The sequence below is a fragment of the Pelophylax lessonae genome, assembly GCF_965119305.1.
Source record: "Pelophylax lessonae genome assembly, chromosome: 12".
In the NCBI taxonomy this organism is placed as follows: Eukaryota; Metazoa; Chordata; class Amphibia; order Anura; family Ranidae; genus Pelophylax; species Pelophylax lessonae.
In genome coordinates, this window is record NC_138779.1 from 4,320,201 (window position 1) to 4,339,406 (window position 19,206).

Here is a 19,206-nt window from a genome sequence, read left to right on the forward strand (position 1 = left end):
CGCTCTCTCTGAAAAGGGATTATTACAAGCTGACATGTATAATTTTGCTTGGCTGTTCATTGTTAAAACAATTTGAATTAGTATGTCTGGCATTCATTCCTAGGGGAGCTGCAATGAAACATTGCAATCTGAAAATATTAAAGCTCTCCTGTAATTTGTTTCTGAAAGTGCTGTGCGCGCCGAATCCACCGCCTCTGATGGAAATGGATTAACGAGCCGGAGAGCGGGCGCAGCCGCTACGCGGGGTTCTATGGCCTGACCACTACTTATCTGCTCTGCTTCCAACCACTCATTAAATCCGACCCGTGCTCAGATAAAGTTATATAAATGTCTTTCCGAGATCCTATTACCGAGGGTTCAAATGCTTTCCTTCCTGGAGAAAATGCTGCTCTGGGCTCCCAACTGACCAGTCATGTGATTTGTGTTGAAGGGGAGGGTCAGAGGTCACATTGGCTGAACTTCCCATTTAGCAGAAAACATTTTATTCAATGCTTTTTTTTATAATATTATTATTTTATAGGATTTTTTCATGATTATTTTATAACATTTTTAGTTAATGATTATTTTATTTAATGATTAATGTATAATATTATTATATAAAATGTTATTTTATTTAGAAATTTATATATAGTAATATTATTTTATAGGAATTTTTAATGATTATTTTATAACATTTTTATTTAATGATTATTGTATAATATTATTATATAAAATTTTATTATATTTAGAAAATGCTGGAGAAAATGCTGCTCTGGGCTCCCCAAACTGACCAGTCATGTGATTTGTGTTGAAGGGGCGGGTCAGAGGTCACATTGGCTGAACTTCCCATTTGGCAGAAAACATTTTATTTAAATGACAATTTTATACTAATATTAGTTTATAGAATTATTTAATTATTTTTTTATATATTTTTTTTAATTAAAGATTATTTTATTTAATGACTATTGTATAATATTATTATATAACATGTTATTTTATTTAGAAAATGCTGGAGAAAATACTGCTCTGGGTTCCCTACTGACCAGTCATGTGATTTGTGTTGAAGGGGCGGGTCAGAGGTCACATTGGCTGAACTTCCCATTTGGCAGAAAACATTTTATTTAAATGACAATTTTATACTAATATTAGTTTATAGAATTATTTAATTATTTTTTTATATATTTTTTTTAATTAAAGATTATTTTATTTAATGACTATTGTATAATATTATTATATAACATGTTATTTTATTTAGAAAATGCTGGAGAAAATACTGCTCTGGGTTCCCTACTGACCAGTCATGTGATTTGTGTTGAAGGGGCGGGTCAGAGGTCACATTGGCTGAACTTTCCATTTGGCAGAAAACATTTTATTGAAATTAATATTTTATAATAATATTAGTTTATATCATTATTTTAAGATTATTTTAAAATATTTTTCTTTAATGATTATTTTTTTAATGATTATTGTATAGCATTATTATTTAAATTGTATTTTATTTAACGATTATTAATATAATTAGTTATGTATTATTATAATAAAATTTAAATAATAGTATTATAAAATGTTAATTAAATAAAATCATGAAATAATAATATAACACAATAATCATTAAATAAATAGATCATTAAATGAAAATATAATAAAATAGTATTCCACTGAAATAAACATTAAATAATAATATTGTAAAATAATAATATTAAATAACCATTAAATAATATTCTCATAAAATAATTAAATTATAGTATTTTAAAATAATATTATTATGAAATAATAAATAATAATATTAAACAATAATAATAAAATAAAATAAAAAATTATCATTTAATAATATACATATTTTTTTTATTTGCAAAAATTTAGAAAATACAAAACCTAATACAAAATAACAATACATGGCAATACATTTACATAAATAATAGTATATAAAATGGTCATGAAATAAAATAATCATTAAATAACAATATTATATCAAAATCAATAAATAAAAATATAACAAAAAATAATAATCCAGTTAAATAATCATTAAATAATATTTTAAAATAATAATTAAATAATAATATTAAACAATAATTAAATTAAATAATCATTTAACAATAATATTTTTTTTATTTGCAAACTTTTAGAAAATACAAGACATAATACAAAATAACAATACATGGCAATACATTTACATAACTAATAGTATATTAAATAAAATAATCATTAAATAAACATATTATACAATAATCATTAAATGATCATTAAATAAAATTTAATAAAATAACTATCCAGTTAAATAATCATTAAATAATACTATAAAATAATAATATAACATCATTAAATAATAATATTATAAACTAATAATGAAATAATAATATTAAACAAAAATAATTACAATAATAATTTAATAATAATATTTATTTTTTTTATTTACAAACTTTTAGAAAATACAAGACATAATACAAAATAGCAATACATTTACAACACCAATAATGCAAAAAAAAAAAAAAAAACACGCATAACACCCAAAATAACTCAAATAATAATGTTATTAAAAAAATAACAATATTATTGAATAATTATTAAATAATTATAATGTAAAAAAAAAATAATAATTTAAACAACAACAAAAATATTTTATGTTTTTAAAGGCCTTTGAAATTACAATTCCCTCCGGAGACAAGGGCTGCAACAAAAGGATCACCTATACCAATCCCTACCAATCCAAGAAGAGATACTCCCTCCATACAAACAGGGTGGACCTACTGCAGTTCAAGGAGAACACCTTCAAGGTAACCGCTGCTTTTTACCTTTTCTTTGCTGATGCTTCATATATATAACTGTATGTGTGTGTGTGTGTATATATATATATATATATATATATATATATATATATATATATATATATATATATACACACAGTGCCTTGAATAAGTATTCACACCCCTTGAAATTTCCCACATTTTGTCATGTTACAACCAAAAACGTAAATGTATTTTATTGGGAGCTCCTTCTTCCACATGTTTGCTGTGTCCCCCACATGGCTTCTCCTAAACTGCAAACAGGACTTCTTATGGCTTTCTTCCACCAATGGCTTTCTTCTTCTCACTCTTCCATAAAGGGCAGATTTGTGGAGCGCACGACTAATAGTTGTCCTGTGGACAGATTCTTCCACCTGAGCTGTGGATCTCTGCAGCTCCTCCAGAGTTCCCATGGGCCTCTTGGCTGCTTCTCTGATGAATGCTCTCCTTGCCTGGCCGGTCAGTTTAGGTGGACGGCCATGTCTTGGTAGGGGCCCGGCCGGTCAGTTTAGGTGGACGGCCATGTCTTGGTAGGGGCCCGGCCGGTCAGTTTAGGTGGACGGCCATGTCTTGGTAGGGGCCCGGCCGGTCAGTTTAGGTGGACGGCCATGTCTTGGTAGGGGCCCGGCTGGTTAGTTTAGGTGGACGGCCATGTCTTTGTAGGGGCCCGGCCGGTCAGTTTAGGTGGACGGCCATGTCTTTGTAGGGTTGCCCGGCCGGTCAGTTTAGGTGGACGGCCATGTCTTGGTAGGGGCCCGGCCGGTCAGTTTAGGTGGACGGCCATGTCTTGGTAGGGGCCCGGCTGGTTAGTTTAGGTGGACGGCCATGTCATAGTAGGGTTGCCCGGCCGGTCAGTTTAGGTGGACAGCCATGTCTTGGTAGGGGCCCGGCCGGTCAGTTTAGGTGGACGGCCATGTCTTTGTAGGGGCCCGGCCGGTCAGTTTAGGTGGACGGCCATGTCTTTGTAGGGTTGCCCGGCCGGTCAGTTTAGGTGGACGGCCATGTCTTGGTAGGGGCCCGGCCGGTCAGTTTAGGTGGACGGCCATGTCTTGGTAGGGGCCCGGCTGGTTAGTTTAGGTGGACGGCCATGTCATAGTAGGGTTGCCCGGCCGGTCAGTTTAGGTGGACAGCCATGTCTTGGTAGGGGCCCGGCCGGTCAGTTTAGGTGGACGGCCATGTCTTTGTAGGGGCCCGGCCGGTCAGTTTAGGTGGACGGCCATGTCTTTGTAGGGTTGCCCGGCCGGTCAGTTTAGGTGGACGGCCATGTCTTGGTAGGGGCCCGGCCGGTCAGTTTAGGTGGACGGCCATGTCTTGGTAGGGGCCCGGCTGGTTAGTTTAGGTGGACGGCCATGTCATAGTAGGGTTGCCCGGCCGGTCAGTTTAGGTGGACAGCCATGTCTTGGTAGGGGCCCGGCCGGTCAGTTTAGGTGGACGGCCATGTCTTTGTAGGGGCCCGGCCGGTCAGTTTAGGTGGACGGCCATGTCTTGGTAGGGTTGCCCGGCCGGTCAGTTTAGGTGGACGGCCATGTCTTGGTAGGGGCCCGGCTGGTTAGTTTAGGTGGACGGCCATGTCATAGTAGGGTTGCCTGGCCGGTCAGTTTAGGTGGACGGCCATGTCTTGGTAGGGGCCCGGCTGGTTAGTTTAGGTGGACGGCCATGTCATAGTAGGGTTGCCCGGCCGGTCAGTTTAGGTGGACAGCCATGTCTTGGTAGGGGCCCGGCCGGTCAGTTTAGGTGGACGGCCATGTCTTGGTAGGGGCCCGGCCGGTCAGTTTAGGTGGACGGCCATGTCTTGGTAGGGGCCCGGCTGGTTAGTTTAGGTGGACGGCCATGTCATAGTAGGGTTGCCCGGCCGGTCAGTTTAGGTGGACAGCCATGTCTTGGTAGGGGCCCGGCCGGTCAGTTTAGGTGGACGGCCATGTCTTTGTAGGGGCCCGGCCGGTCAGTTTAGGTGGACGGCCATGTCTTGGTAGGGTTGCCCGGCCGGTCAGTTTAGGTGGACGGCCATGTCTTGGTAGGGGCCCGGCCGGTCAGTTTAGGTGGACGGCCATGTCTTGGTAGGGGCCCGGCTGGTTAGTTTAGGTGGACGGCCATGTCATAGTAGGGTTGCCCGGCCGGTCAGTTTAGGTGGACAGCCATGTCTTGGTAGGGGCCCGGCCGGTCAGTTTAGGTGGACGGCCATGTCTTGGTAGGGGCCCGGCCGGTCAGTTTAGGTGGACGGCCATGTCTTGGTAGGGGCCCGGCCGGTCAGTTTAGGTGGACGGCCATGTCTTGGTAGGGGCCCGGCCGGTCAGTTTAGGTGGACGGCCATGTCTTGGTAGGGTTGCAGTTGTGCCATACTCTTTCCATTTTCCCATGATGGATTGAACAGCGCTCCGTGAGATGGTCAAAGCTTGGGAGATTTTTTTATAACCTAACCCTGCTTTACACTTCTCCACAACTTTATCCCTGACCTGTCTGGTGTGTTCCTTGGCCTTCATGATGCTGTTTAATCACTAAGGTTCTCTAACAAACCTCTGAGGGCTTCACAGAACAGCTGTATTTATACTGAGATTACATTACACACAGATGGACTCTATTTACTAATTAGGAGACTTCTGAAGGTAATTGGTTCCACTAGATTTTAGTTAGGGGTATCAGAGTAAAGGGGGGGGGGGGTGAATACAAATGCAGCCACACTTTTCACAGATTTATTTGTATCATTTATCATTTTCCTTCCACTTCACAATTATGGCCACTTTGTGTCGGTCTATCACATAAAATCCCAATAGAATTTTTGGTTGTAACATGAGAAAATGTGGAAAATGTCAAGGGGTGTGAATGCTTTTTCAAGACACTGCGTGTGTATATATATATATATATATTTGTGTGTGTGTGTGTATATATATATATATTTGTGTGTGTGTGTGTATATATATATATATTTGTGTGTGTGTATATATATATATATTTGTGTGTGTGTGTGTATATATGTATATATATATATTTGTGTGTGTGTATATATATATATATATTTGTGTGTGTGTGTGTATATATATATATAAATATACACACGCAGTGTCTTGAAAAAGCATTCACACCCCTTGACATTTTCCACATTTGATTAAACAAAATAAAAAATTTATATATATAATTTTTTATTTTGTTTAACCACTTCTGGACCGGAAGGATTTGCCCCCTTAATGACCAGACCACTTTTTGCGATTCGGCACTGCGTTACTTTAACGGACAATTGCGCGGTCGGGCGGCGCTGTACCCAAATGAAATTGATGTCCTTTTTTTTCCCACAAACAGAGCTTTCTTTTGGTGGTATTTGATCACCTGTGCGATTTTTACTTTTTGCGCTATAAACAAAAAAAGAGCAACAATTCTGAAAAATGTTTTTTTTAACATTTTAGGCCAATTTGTTTTCTGCTACATATTTTTTTTAAAAAGAAATCCCAATAAGCGTATTTTGATCGGTTTGCACAAAAGTTATCACCTCTACAAACTAGGGGAAAGATTTATGTCATTTTTATTGTGTTTTTTTTTTACTAGTAATGGCAGCGATTAGCGATTTATAGCGGGACTGCGACATTGCGGCGGACAGATCGGACCCCTGACTGACATTTTTGACAATTTTGGGGGTACCAGTGACATCACTACAGTAATCAGTGCTATACATATGCACTGTCACTGTAATAATGACACTGGCAGGAAAGGGGTTAACAGTATTGGTGATCAAAGGGTTAAATGTGAGCCTAGGGGAGTGATTCTAACTGTGGGGGGGGGCGTGGCTTGTGAAATGATCATAGAGACCTGTGTTCCTGTATAGAAGGATCACAGGCGCTCTGTGATCATTCCAGGGAGAAGAACGGTCAGCTGTGTTTACAACATCCGACCGTCCTTCTCTCTCAGCGGGGAGCGATCGTGGGTGTCAGGGGGCAATCGGAGCCGCCTGTCCCGTGCATCGGAGTCCCTGCTGACGAGTGAGGGCAGGAGCGCGCCCCCTAGCTGCAGGCAGTAGTAAAGTGGTTAAGGCGGTTTGCGCAGGAGCGGCTGCGCGGCAGGCAGTAGTAAAGTGGTTAATTTAGTTTCTTTTTTTTACACTTTTTTTTTTTTTAACTTTATTACTATTACAAAGGGCTAACAAGCCCCTTATGTGATAGCACAGGACAGGGAACAGGTCCTCTTTACGGAGACATCAGGGGTCTATTAGACTCCCAATGTCTCCCTCGTCCTCCAGTGTAGCTAACCAGCCACAGGTTGTGCTTGATTAGCTTCCTCCTTGGCTCTAGTAGCTGAGGAATGACAGCCGTGAACCTGGAAGTGATATTATACACATTGCTTCTGGGTTCATTTGTCACAGGGAAGATCTCACTGTGGGAGCCTTTACTGCAGTTCAGACCTCCCCTGGGTGCTGTTGGCAGGTGGGGGAGGGGCAGGCCTTCATACCCCAATAAAAATCCATGCCCCCTTATCTGAATGCCCTTTGCTCAGTGCTGGGACAAGGTGATCTAGAGCCCAGGGTGAATATGCCAAACTGCGCCCCCCAACCCTCCCCCCTCCCCCAAAGGCAATATGAGCATCTAGGCCCCTTTCACACTTGTGTGACTTGTTCTGTGACAGAGCGAGAGCAATAAAAAAAAAAAAAGAAGAGCTACTCTAAACTGGTAAGCGTTAAAAATGTTTAAAGAATCGCCTATGGAGATTGTTATTGACCATAGTTTGTCGCCATTCCGCCGGTGTGCGCAATATTAAACCGTAACATGTTCGGTATCTATTTACTCGGCGTGACATCATCATTACAACCGTCCGCCGCAGGCAGCCACTCCTGTGCAAACTGACTTAGGTATACGTTGGTCGCGCACAGGGAGCTAGGGGGCGAGCGCACACCACCGCTCGTCAGCGGGGAAGCCGATGCACGGGGCATCGCTCCCCGCTGAGAGAGAAGAACGATCGGATGTTGTAAACACAGCTGATTGTTGTTCTCTCTGAAATGATCACAGAGCTCCTTCTATATAGGATCACATGTCTCTATGATCATTTCACAAGTCCCTCCCCCAGACATTTAGTAAACACTCCCCTAGGCTCACAATTAACCCTCTGATCACCCCTGGTGTTAACCCCTTCCCTGCCAGTGTCATTAGTACAGTGACAGTGCATATTTTTTAGCACTGATTACTGTAGTAATGTCTCTGGTCCCCCCAAAAGTGTCAAAAATGTCAGTTAGGGTTCCGATCTGTCCGCCGCAATGTCGCAGTCCTGCTAAAAATCGCTGATCGCCGCCATTACTAGTAAAAAAAAAAAAACAATAAATATGTCATAAATATTTCCCGTAGTTTGTAGGCATGATAACTTTTGCGCAAACCAATCAAAATACGCTTATTGCGATTTTTTTTTTTTTTTTACCAAAAATATGTAGCAGAAAACAAATTGGCCTAAAATGTTAAAAAATTTTGATTTTAAAATTTTTTTGGGGAATTTCATATAGCAGGAAGTTAAAAAATATTGTATTTTTTTTTTTTTCAGAATTGTCGCACTTTTTTGTTTATAGCACGAAAAATAAAAATCGCACAGGTGATCAAATACCACCAAAAGAAAGTTCTATTTGTGGGAAAAAAAGGACATTCATTTCATTTGGGTACAGCGTCGCACGACTGCGCAATTGTCAGTTAAAATAACGCAGTGCCGAATCGCAAAATATGGCCTGGTCATTAAGGGGGAAAAACCTTCCAGTCCAGAAGTGGTTAAACAAAATAAAAAATTATATATATAATTTTTTTTTTTTTTTTGTTTAATAATATGAGGAAAATGTCAAGGGGTGTGAATGCTTTTTCAAGACACTCTGTGTATATATATATATATATATATATATACAGCACCTTGATAAAGTATTCACACCCCTTGACATCTTCCTCATTTTCTCATGTTACAACCAAACATGTAAATGTATTTTATTGGGATTTTATGTGATAGACCGACACAAAGTGGCCATAATTGTGAAGTGGAAGGAGAATGATAAATTATACAAATAAATCTGTTAAAAGTATGTGTGTGGGGGGGGGGGCATATGTATTCACCCCCCTTTACTTTGCTACCCCTAACTAAAATCAAATGGAACCAATTGCCTTCAGAAGTCATCTAAATAGTAAATAGAGTCCACCTTCCAGTCCAGAAGTGGTTAATAAGTCCTCACTGACGCAGCAGAAGACGCACGGTCCCCCCGCTCCGACATGACGAACGTCCTGTACGCTGCACCTTCTTCCTCCATCCTCCATCTACACGACTTCATTAGGCCGTTCTAATTGTGCGGTGCGGCAGGCCACCCATTTTTTGCTCCGACACTTGTACACGGGGAGTTCTGCGTACGCACGCGTGAGCTAATGAAAGTTCATAGGAAGCCGCTCTGAAAGTTCTTAAATCAAGAGCCTGCGCGTGTCTGCTCCATCATTCACAGACCCTTATTAGAGAGCCGCACGGCCGCAATCTCCAGGCTCCTCCTCCTCTCTATATATAAATCCGGATTCTGCAGCCGGGAGGGATGATGATCTCCGGAAGACCGGAATCATTCGTTATCGGGGGCAAATCACCGGGAGCCACGATAATAACCCTCATCAGTTAGGATAATGCCGGGACTCAGGACTGATGGAGCCCCCATTAACTGAAATGTGAAATATATTTATATTCGGGGGGGGGGGGGTTATTACTGCAGAGTCTTACATAAAGGGCAACTTTCATGGGGAAAAAAATAGCAAATACAAAAAAAAAAACATAGCATATATAATCACTACACAAGTCATATTACAATGAATGTTATTGACCACTTGCTCTGCCTATCTGTGTCAGATCTAATTACTGTGTAGCTCTCCCCTGCAGAGCACTAGACTGAGAGGCCCGGGGATTGTGGGATATGTAGTTTCTGAACAGGAAGTGTCAGTTCTCACACTACAGAGTGTATTTCATATGCATCTCTCTTGGCTGTCATGTTTCGGGCACTGTCATGGGGGGGGGGGGGTGAGGTGACAGATGGTATAACCCCAGCGCCAGGAGTGGGGGGGGGGTAACGGATGGTATAACCCCAGGGCCAGGAGGGGGTGGGGTAAGCGGTATAACCCCAGGGCCAGGAGCGGGGTAACGGACGGTACAATCCCGGGGCCAGGAGAGGGTGGGGTCAGCGGTTTAACCCCAGGAGGGGGGGTAACGGATGGTATAACCCCGGGGCCAGGAGGGGTGGGCAGGGTCAGCGGTATAACCCCAGGGCCAGGAGGGGGGTTAACGGGCGGTATAACCCCGGGGCCAGGAGGGGGGGCGGGGTCAGCGGTATAACCCCAGGGCCAGGAGGGGGTAATGGACGGTATAATCCAGGGGCCAGGAGGGGGAATCAGCGGTATAACCCCAGGGCCAGGAGAGGGGGGCGGGGTCAGCGGTATAACCCCAGGGCCAGGAGAGGGGTAACGGACGGTATAATCCTGGGGCCAGGAGGGGGGACGGGGTCAGCGGTATAACCCCAGGGCCAGGAGGGGTGGACGGGGTCAGCGGTATAACCCCAGGGCCAGGAGGGGGGATAACGGACGGTATAACCCCGGGGCCAGGAGGGGGGCGGGGTCAGCGGTATAACCCCAGGGCCAGGAGGGGGGTAACGGATGGTATAATCCTGGGGCCAGGAGGGGGGATCAGCGGTATAACCCCAGGGCCAGGAGAGGGGGGTAATGGAAGGTATAACCCCGGGGCCAGGAGGGGTGGGCGGGGTCAGCTGTATAACCCCAGGGCCAGGAGGGGGGGATAATGGACGGTATAAACCCAGGGCCAGGAGGGGGGGCGGGGTCAGTGGTATAACCCCAGGGCCAGGAGGGGGGATAACGGACGGTATAACCCCAGGGCCAGGATGGGGGGCATCAGCGGTATAACCCCAGGGCCAGGAGGGGGGGTAACGAACGGTATAACCCCAGGGCCAGAAGAGGGTGGGGTCAGCTGTTTAACCCCAGGGCCAGGAGGGGGGTAACGGACGGTATAACCCCGGTGCCATAAGGGGTGGGTGGGGTCAGCGGTATAACCCCAGGGCCAGGAGGGGGACAGGGTCAGCGGTATAACCCCAGGGCCAGGAGGGGGGATAACGGGCGGTATAACCCCGGGGCCAGGAGGGGTGGGCGGGGTCAGCGGTATAACCCCAGGGCCAGGAGATAGAATGGATACAATAGCCAATATTATTTCATTGATTGGATGAATTTTTCTTTCAGGTGGGGGCGGGGGAAACCTACACCATCGGACTTCGCTTTGCACCCAGCGACAGCGGCGGATTGGAAGAAATTCTCATATTTATCAATGACCACGAAGATAAAAACGAGGAGACGTTCTGCGTGAAGGTCATCTATGAAGAAACGAGGAAAGCCCTCTGAAGGTTCGGACTGATCTGAAGGATGACGTTCCCACAATGATGGACATTAATTGTTGGTGAAGCCCAGATCCAGACAAAACATGATCCTTCTTGGGTTAGAACCTCTGCTGAGCTTTTACTGCTGGTGACTCCCTGCCATACTCTGACACACAGGGTGTCACCGGGACAAGAATAGAGTTGGAATCCCCCCAATAGAAGCCCCTTTAGTAGAGTTGGAGAGGTGTAAAGCCTCTGTCGTGTGTTTGTTGCAGTCTACTGCAGTGTTTCTCAACCAGGGTGCCGCGGCATCCCAGTGTGCCATTTGGGTACCCCTCAGGTGCCACGAGAGCGAAAGGACTCTAATCTGGGGGGGGGGGGGGGGGGGGCTCTTTGGCGTTGGACCTTTCTCATTGGGATTCTCTGATGTAATGGGGGGCTCTCATATATAGGGGGACACTGGTGTGATGGGGGGCTCTCATATATAGGGGGACACTGATGTGATGGGGGGCTCACATATAAAGGGGGACACTCATGTGATGGGAGGCTCTCATATATAAGGGGACACTGATGTGATGGGGGGGCTCTCATATATAAGGGGACACTGATGTGATGGGAGGCTCTCATATATAGGGGGACACTGATGTGATGGGGGGCTCTTATATATAGGGGGACACTGATGTGATGGGGGGCTCTCATATATAGGGGGACACTGATGTGATGGGGGGGGCTCTCATATATAAGGGGACACTGATGTGATGGGAGGCTCTCATATATAGGGGGACACTGATGTGATGGGGGGCTCTTATATATAGGGGGACACTGATGTGATGGGGGGCTCTCATATATAGGGGGACACTGATGTGATGGGGGGCTCACATATATAGGGGGACACTGATGTGATGGGGGGCTCACATATAAAGGGGGACACTGATGGGATGGGGGGCTCTTATATATAGGGGGACACTGATGTGATGGGGGGCTCTTATATATAGGGGGACACTGATGTGATGGGGGGCTCTTATATATAGGGGGACACTGATGTGATGGGGGGCTCACATATAAAGGGGGACACTGATGTGATGGGGGGCTTTCATATATAGGGGGACACTGAGGTGATGGGGGGGCTCCTCATATATAGGGGGCACTGATGTGATGGGGGGGTTCTCATATATAGGGGGACACTGATGTGATAGGGGGTTCTCATATATAGGGGGACACTGATGTGATGGGGGGTTCTCATATATAGGGGGACACTGATGTGATGGGGGGCTCTCATATATAGGGGGCACTGATGTGATGGGGGGGCTCTCATATATAGGGGGACACTGGTGTGATGGGGGGCTCTCATATATAGGGGGACACTGAGGTGATGGGGGGGCTCTCATATATAGGGGGACACTGATGTGATGGGGGGGCTCTCATATATAGGGGGACACTGATGTGATGGGGGGCTCTCATATATAGGGGGACACTGATGTGATGGGGGGGCTCTCATATATAGGGGACACTGAGGTGATGGGGGGGCTCTCATATATAGGGGGACACTGATGTGATGGGGGGGCTCTCATATATAGGGGGACACTGATGTGATGGGGGGCTCTCATATATAGGGGGACACTGGTGTGATGGGGGGCTCTCATATATAGGGGGACACTGGTGTGATGGGGGGCTCTCATATATAGGGGGACACTGGTGTGATGGGGGCTTTCATATATAGGGGGCACTGAGGTGATGGGGGGGCTCTCATATATAGGGGGACACTGATGTGATGGGAGGCTCTCATATATAGGGGGACACTGATGTGATGGGGGGCTCTCATATATAGGGGGACACTGGTGTGATGGGGGGCTCTCATATTTAGGGGGGCTCTGCTGTAAAGTAATTTCACTCAGGTGGTTGTTTCATTGGCTCAGGTGCAGGTCTCCCATTGATAAGTTACATTTACATATTGGGGGGGGGGGGTCCCCAGATTTTACAAACTTTTAGTGCTGGTTCACACATAAGCGATGTCAGACATGGCATGTGATTCAGAGGGCACTGCTCTGCAAATCACATGCGATGTCTGTGCGATGCGAATTCAGCCATACAGATTGTACGGCTGAATTTGCATCGCATTTGGACACAACTCGCACAGCACCCTTTTTTTGGTCCACACCAGAATCGGATCGCATGGGTGTTCACACCTATGCGATCCGATTCCTGTCCGAACTGACAGTATGCACTGCGATATGCAAACTAATCTGGGGGTGTCGCTAACCTTGTATTGACACCCCCCAGCGATTCGCATTTGGCAGTGTGAACTTCCTGCGAGTTAAATGCGATGCGGGAACCCCCAGTGGATTCGCAGGGTTCCCGCATCGCATATATGTGAACCTGCACTTAAAGCGGAGTTCCGGGCACAAAATCGATGTGTTTTTTTTTCTGCCCGTCCGCTAGTTCTGGATAACCTGAAAAGGAATTGGATAGTTAGGTTTTTGTTTTTTTTTAAAACTCACCTTGTAATTGTAGATCGTAAATACTCACCTCAGGGTACTTCCTCCCTCGGAGCCGCGGCTCACCCCGTCACTTCCTGCCTCGCGATGATTCCTGGGAGCTGAACGTCATAGCTCCCAGGAATCAATGCGACGGCACCGGCCCCGCACGTCATTTCCTGGCGACGCCGCACCGGAAGTGACGAGAGGGGCCGGTGCGGCGCATTCTGGGAGAAGAAGACGCGGAAGAAGACGCAGAAGAGGATCGCGCCGGCTTCAGCTGCCCACAAGAGAGATGGAAACGCTGTGGAAGAAATTTTATAAGTAAGTATTTCTTCTAAAAGGTAAGTGCGAACCGGGACAGATCAGAGGCTAGCCATTGTGGAATGTACTAGCCCTGACTGTCCCTGGGGTATGCTTAGTGAAAAATGACATCTGTGCCCGGAACTCCGCTTTAAAGGATGTTGGATATTAGGAACGGTTGAGAAACATTGGTCTGCTGTATATCTTTCTGGGGGGATTTCTCCTCACTTCCTGTCTCGGTGACACGCCGGGCCGTGTCATAGTGTGACTGTGTAATAAAAGGGCGCACCACTCCCAATTCTTGGAGCTCCTCCCACTTTATGATGAAGGATCAGAAGACACAACATTGGCTGCGATTCAGTGTATTAAAAGAAAACCCCGTCAATGCATTTCAAGGATCTATATCCGCTTCCTCAGGGCTCCGCCCAGAATTTTATCCAATGGTAGAATTTTGCTTTAAAAAGTACAGAAAGAAGAATAAATGGTCCGTGTGCGTTAGAATGAGTCCGCGGACGCCATGTTGTCTCTACATAGAGAAGATCCAATCAGCTTCCTATTGATTGTATGTTTGTATTATTTGTATATTTCTATTGTGTGATCTTTGATACAATGTATAGCTGTATATTGTACAAATTCTATTTATATATATATTTTGCACAGATTTTGCACAGAGATTGTTGGTTTGCTCCTTTTGTACTCATTGCTTCAAATAAAATATTTTTGTTTTTGTGTTTTTTTGCACATATTTTGGAAGTTTTTTGCTAAATTCTGTTTCTTCTTAATTGTATGTTACTATGGGTGACCAGCAATGAATGACCTCCCACTCAAGGTTTACTCCGCCCACAACTGATGGTGACTAGTTAAATTCGGTATTGGCTTCCTACAACCTATGCGTTCCTAGCTCCGCCCAACTTCCAAAGTCATGGGGGATGGGGGGGGTGTTACTCTCATTGTTGGGTTATTCATTTACTATAGAGCCCTGGTGCCTGGGAACTGCAAGTGACCCTTTGGCAATTTTTCTGCAGCCCTCTGGGTCCCTGCAGAGAATAATCTGTGTCTGCAGTCTCTGAAAATCTCCTTTAGTATGTCTGCAGTCTCTGACCATCTCCTGTACTATGTCTGCAGTCTCTGACCATCTCCTGTAGTATGTCTGCAGTCTCTGACCATCTCCTGTACTATGTCTGCAGTCTCTGACCATCTCCTGTACTATGTCTGCAGTCTCTGACTGTCCCCTGTAGTATGTCTGCAGTCTCTGACTGTCCCCTGTACTATGTCTGCAGTCTCTGACTGTCTCCTGTACATGTCTGCAGTCTCTGACCATCTCCTGTACTATGTCTGCAGTCTCTTACTGTCTCCTGTACATGTCTGCAGTCTCTGACCATCTCCTGTACTATGTCTGCAGTCTCTGATCATCTCCTTTTGTGTGTCTTTGCTATCTCTGATAATAAATATTCATAGAATTTTATGTGTGGCCCTTTGGTGATGTCCATTGTGGAGCCCATGACTGAAGTGGGCGTGTTCCACTGGCTTACCATAGAGATGACCGAGGACCCGAACTTTCCTGATCATCTCTATGGTCTAAGAAACTGGAAGTGACGAGTATTTTGTCACGGTTTCTGTAAACAGACTGTCACAGGCCTGTGAAAGTATCAGATCAAACCAATCCCGGTTTGGTCTGATGCTTTTAAGGGCAGAGGAGAGGTCTGGGGTCTAGTAAACCCCAGCTGTCTCAGTAAAGAGAACCTGTCACCGCCTGTGTTATCACAAGGGACGTTGTTCATATTTTTACCTTCAGCACTGTCGCACTTTGAGTGCAACACTGTACCCATATGAAATTTATATCATTTTTTGAGACAGAGCTTTCTTTTGGTGGCATTTAATCACCACTGGGTTTTATTTTTGTGCCAAACAAAAAAAGACCAAAAAAATGTTGAAAAAAAAAAACTTTCTTCACTAATTTTACTTCTTCACTAATGGGCACCGATGAGGCTGCACTCATGGGCACTGATGAAGCTGCGCTCATGGGGCACTGATGAGGCTGCGCTCATGGGGCACTGATGAGGCTGCGCTCATGGGGCACTGATGAGGCTGCGCTCATGGGGCACTGATGAAGCTGCACTCATGGGGCACTGATGAGGCTGCACTCATAAGGGACTGATGAGGCTGCACTCATGGGGCACTGATGAGGCTGCACTCATGGGGCACTGATGAGGCTGCACTCATGGGCAATGATGAGGCTGCACTAATGGACACTGATGACCACTGATGAAGCTGCACTGATAGTTTGCACTGATGTGCACTAATAAGGCTGAATTGATGGGCAATGATGAGGCTGCACTGATGGGCATTGATGAGGCTGCACTGATGAGAATACATGGATGGGTATTGATAGGCTGCATTGATGGGCACTGATGAGGTTGCACTGCTGGGCAGAACTCTGGGAAATTTTTATTTTTCCCCATTTTTGTGCCCACACTGCATGGGTTAACTGCTTGATTTGTTTAGGGGTGAACACAAAGGTTATATTCACCCGATCCTTCAATCCTCAGGAAAATGGGGCTACCCCCCATCCAGCGGTGGACTGTTCTCACCTTCTTCACATCCAGAGGCGGTCTATGGGCGAGATGATGTCAGGAAAAGTTTACAGCATAAGACTGCTAAATTTGGGGGGGGGGGGGGCAGGAGCGGCAGGTACCGGTCTTGTGCGGGAAGGATCAGCGGATTTGGTGAGTATATCTTGGCTCTCCTCTCCCCTAGACAAAATGCAGCAGGTTACCCATGTAGTGAGGGAGAGTTCTGCATGCTCGGTATACTGACGCTGAAAGTACCGTCATGGAATTCACAGTCCTACGCCAAAGCCAATAGCCCCAAACCCCTTTCACCGAAACCTATTTCTCCTTTCTATATCTATAAATGTATTAAAAAACAACATGGGTTTAATAAGGAAGTTGAGTTTGGCAATCAATGTTTAAAATCCAGAATTTCGGGGGCCGTCTCTGTGCAGCCGGGGTCTATTCTCTGTGATGAAGGACAGGTGACATTGATGGAATTACCCATCCATGTATTCTCATCAGTGCAGCCTCATCAATGCCCATCAGTGCAGCCTCATCATTGCCCATCAATTCAGCCTCATTAGTGCACATCAGTGCAAACTATCAGTGCCCATCAGTGCAGCTTCACCAGTGGTCATCAGTGTCCATTAGTGCAGCCTCATCATTGCCTATGAGTGCAGCCTCATCAGTGCCCCATGAGTGAAGAAGTAAAATTAGTGAAGAAAGGTTTTTTTTTTCAACATTTTTTTGGTCTTTTTTTGTTTGGCACAAAAATAAAACCCAGTGGTGATTAAATGCCACCAAAAGAGGGCTCTGTCTCAAAAAATGATATAAATTTCATATGGGTACAGTGTTGCACTCAAAGTGCGACAGTGCTGAAGGTAAAAATATGAACAACGTCCCTTGTGATAACACAGGCGGTGACAGGTTCTCTTTACTGAGACAGCTGGGGTTTACTAGACCCTAGACCTCTCCTCTGCCCTTAAAAGCATCAGACCAAACCGGGATTGGTTTGATCTGATACTTTCACAGGCCTGTGACAGTCTGTTTACAGAAACCGTGACAAAATACTCGTCACTTCCAGTTTCTTAGACCATAGAGATGATCAGGAAAGTTCGGGTCCTCGGTCATCTCTATGGTAAGCCAGTGGAACACGCCCACTTCAGTCATGGGCTCCACAATGGACATCACCAAAGGGACACACATAAAATTCTATGAATATTTATTATCAGAGATAGCAAAGACACACAAAAGGAGACGGTCAGAGACTGCAGAAATAGCACAGGAGACGGTCAGAGACTGCAGACATAGTACAGGAGACGGTCAGAGACTGCAGACATAGTACAGGAGACGGTCAGAGACTGCAGACATAGTACAGGAGACAGTCAGAGACTGCAGACATACTACAGGAGATAGTCAGAGACTGCAGACAGACATACTAAAGGAGATTTTCAGAGACTGCAGACACTGATTATTCTCTGCAGGGACCCAGAGGGCTGCAGAAAAATTGCCAAAGGGCCACTTGCAGTTCCCAGGCACCAGGGCTCTATAGTAAATGAATAACCCAACAATGAGAGTAACACCCCCCCCATCCCCCATGACTTTGGAAGTTGGGCGGAGCTAGGAACGCATAGGTTGTAGGAAGCCAATACCGAATTTAACTAGTCACCATCAGTTGTGGGCGGAGTAAACCTTGAGTGGGAGGTCATTCATTGCTGGTCACCCATAGTAACATACAATTAAGAAGAAACAGAATTTAGCAAAAAACTTCCAAAATATGTGCAAAAAAACACAAAAACAAAAATATTTTATTTGAAGCAATGAGTACAAAAGGAGCAAACCAACAATCTCTGTGCAAAATCTGTGCAAAATATATATATAAATAGAATTTGTACAATATACAGCTATACATTGTATCAAAGATCACACAATAGAAATATACAAATAATACAAACTTACAATCAATAGGAAGCTGATTGGATCTTCTCTATGTAGAGACAACATGGCGTCCGCGGACTCATTCTAACGCAAACGGACCATTTATTCTTCTTTCTGTACTTTTTAAAGCAAAATTCTACCATTGGATAAAATTCTGGGCGGAGCCCTGAGGAAGCGGATATAGATCCTTAAAATGCATTGACGGGGTTTTCTTTTAATACACTGAATCGCAGCCAATGTTGTGTCTTCTGATCCTTCATCATAAAGTGGGAGGAGCTCCAAGAATTGGGAGTGGTGCGCCCTTTTATTACACAGTCACACTATGACACGGCCCGGCGTGTCACCGAGACAGGAAGTGAGGAGAAATCCCCCCAGAAAGATATACAGCAGACCAATGTTTCTCAACCGTTCCTAATATCCAACATCCTTTTAAGTGCAGGTTCACATATATGCGATGCGGGAACCCTGCGAATCCACTGCGGGTTCCCGCATCGCATTTAACTCGCAGGAAGTTCACACTGCCAAATGCGAATCGCTGGGGGGTGTCAATACAAGGTTAGCGACACCCCCAGATTAGTTTGCATATCGCAAGTGCATACTGTCAGTTCGGACAGGAATCGGATCGCATAGGTGTGAACACCCATGCGATCCGATTCTGGTGTGGACCAAAAAAAGGGTGCTGTGCGAGTTGTGTCCCAATGTGATGCGAATTCAGCCGTACAATCTGTATGGCTGAATTTTCATCGCACAGACATCGCATGTGATTTGCAGAGCAGTGCCCTCTGAATCACATGCCATGTCTGACATCGCTTATGTGTGAACCA

At 44.9% G+C, this 19,206-nt stretch overlaps 1 pseudogene across 1 annotated transcript in view; it reads left to right on the forward strand.

Annotated features, from left to right (window-relative positions):
- Positions 1 to 11,310, forward strand: part of LOC309568565 (nephrocystin-4-like) — a 34,022-nt pseudogene extending 22,712 nt beyond the window's left edge. Inside the window, exons 3-4 of the transcript in view lie at positions 2,613 to 2,753; positions 10,982 to 11,310. The product of the transcript in view is annotated as a nephrocystin-4-like (transcript). The remainder of the gene's footprint in view (positions 1 to 2,612; positions 2,754 to 10,981) is intronic.
- The last annotated feature ends 7,896 nt before the right edge of the window (positions 11,311 to 19,206 follow it).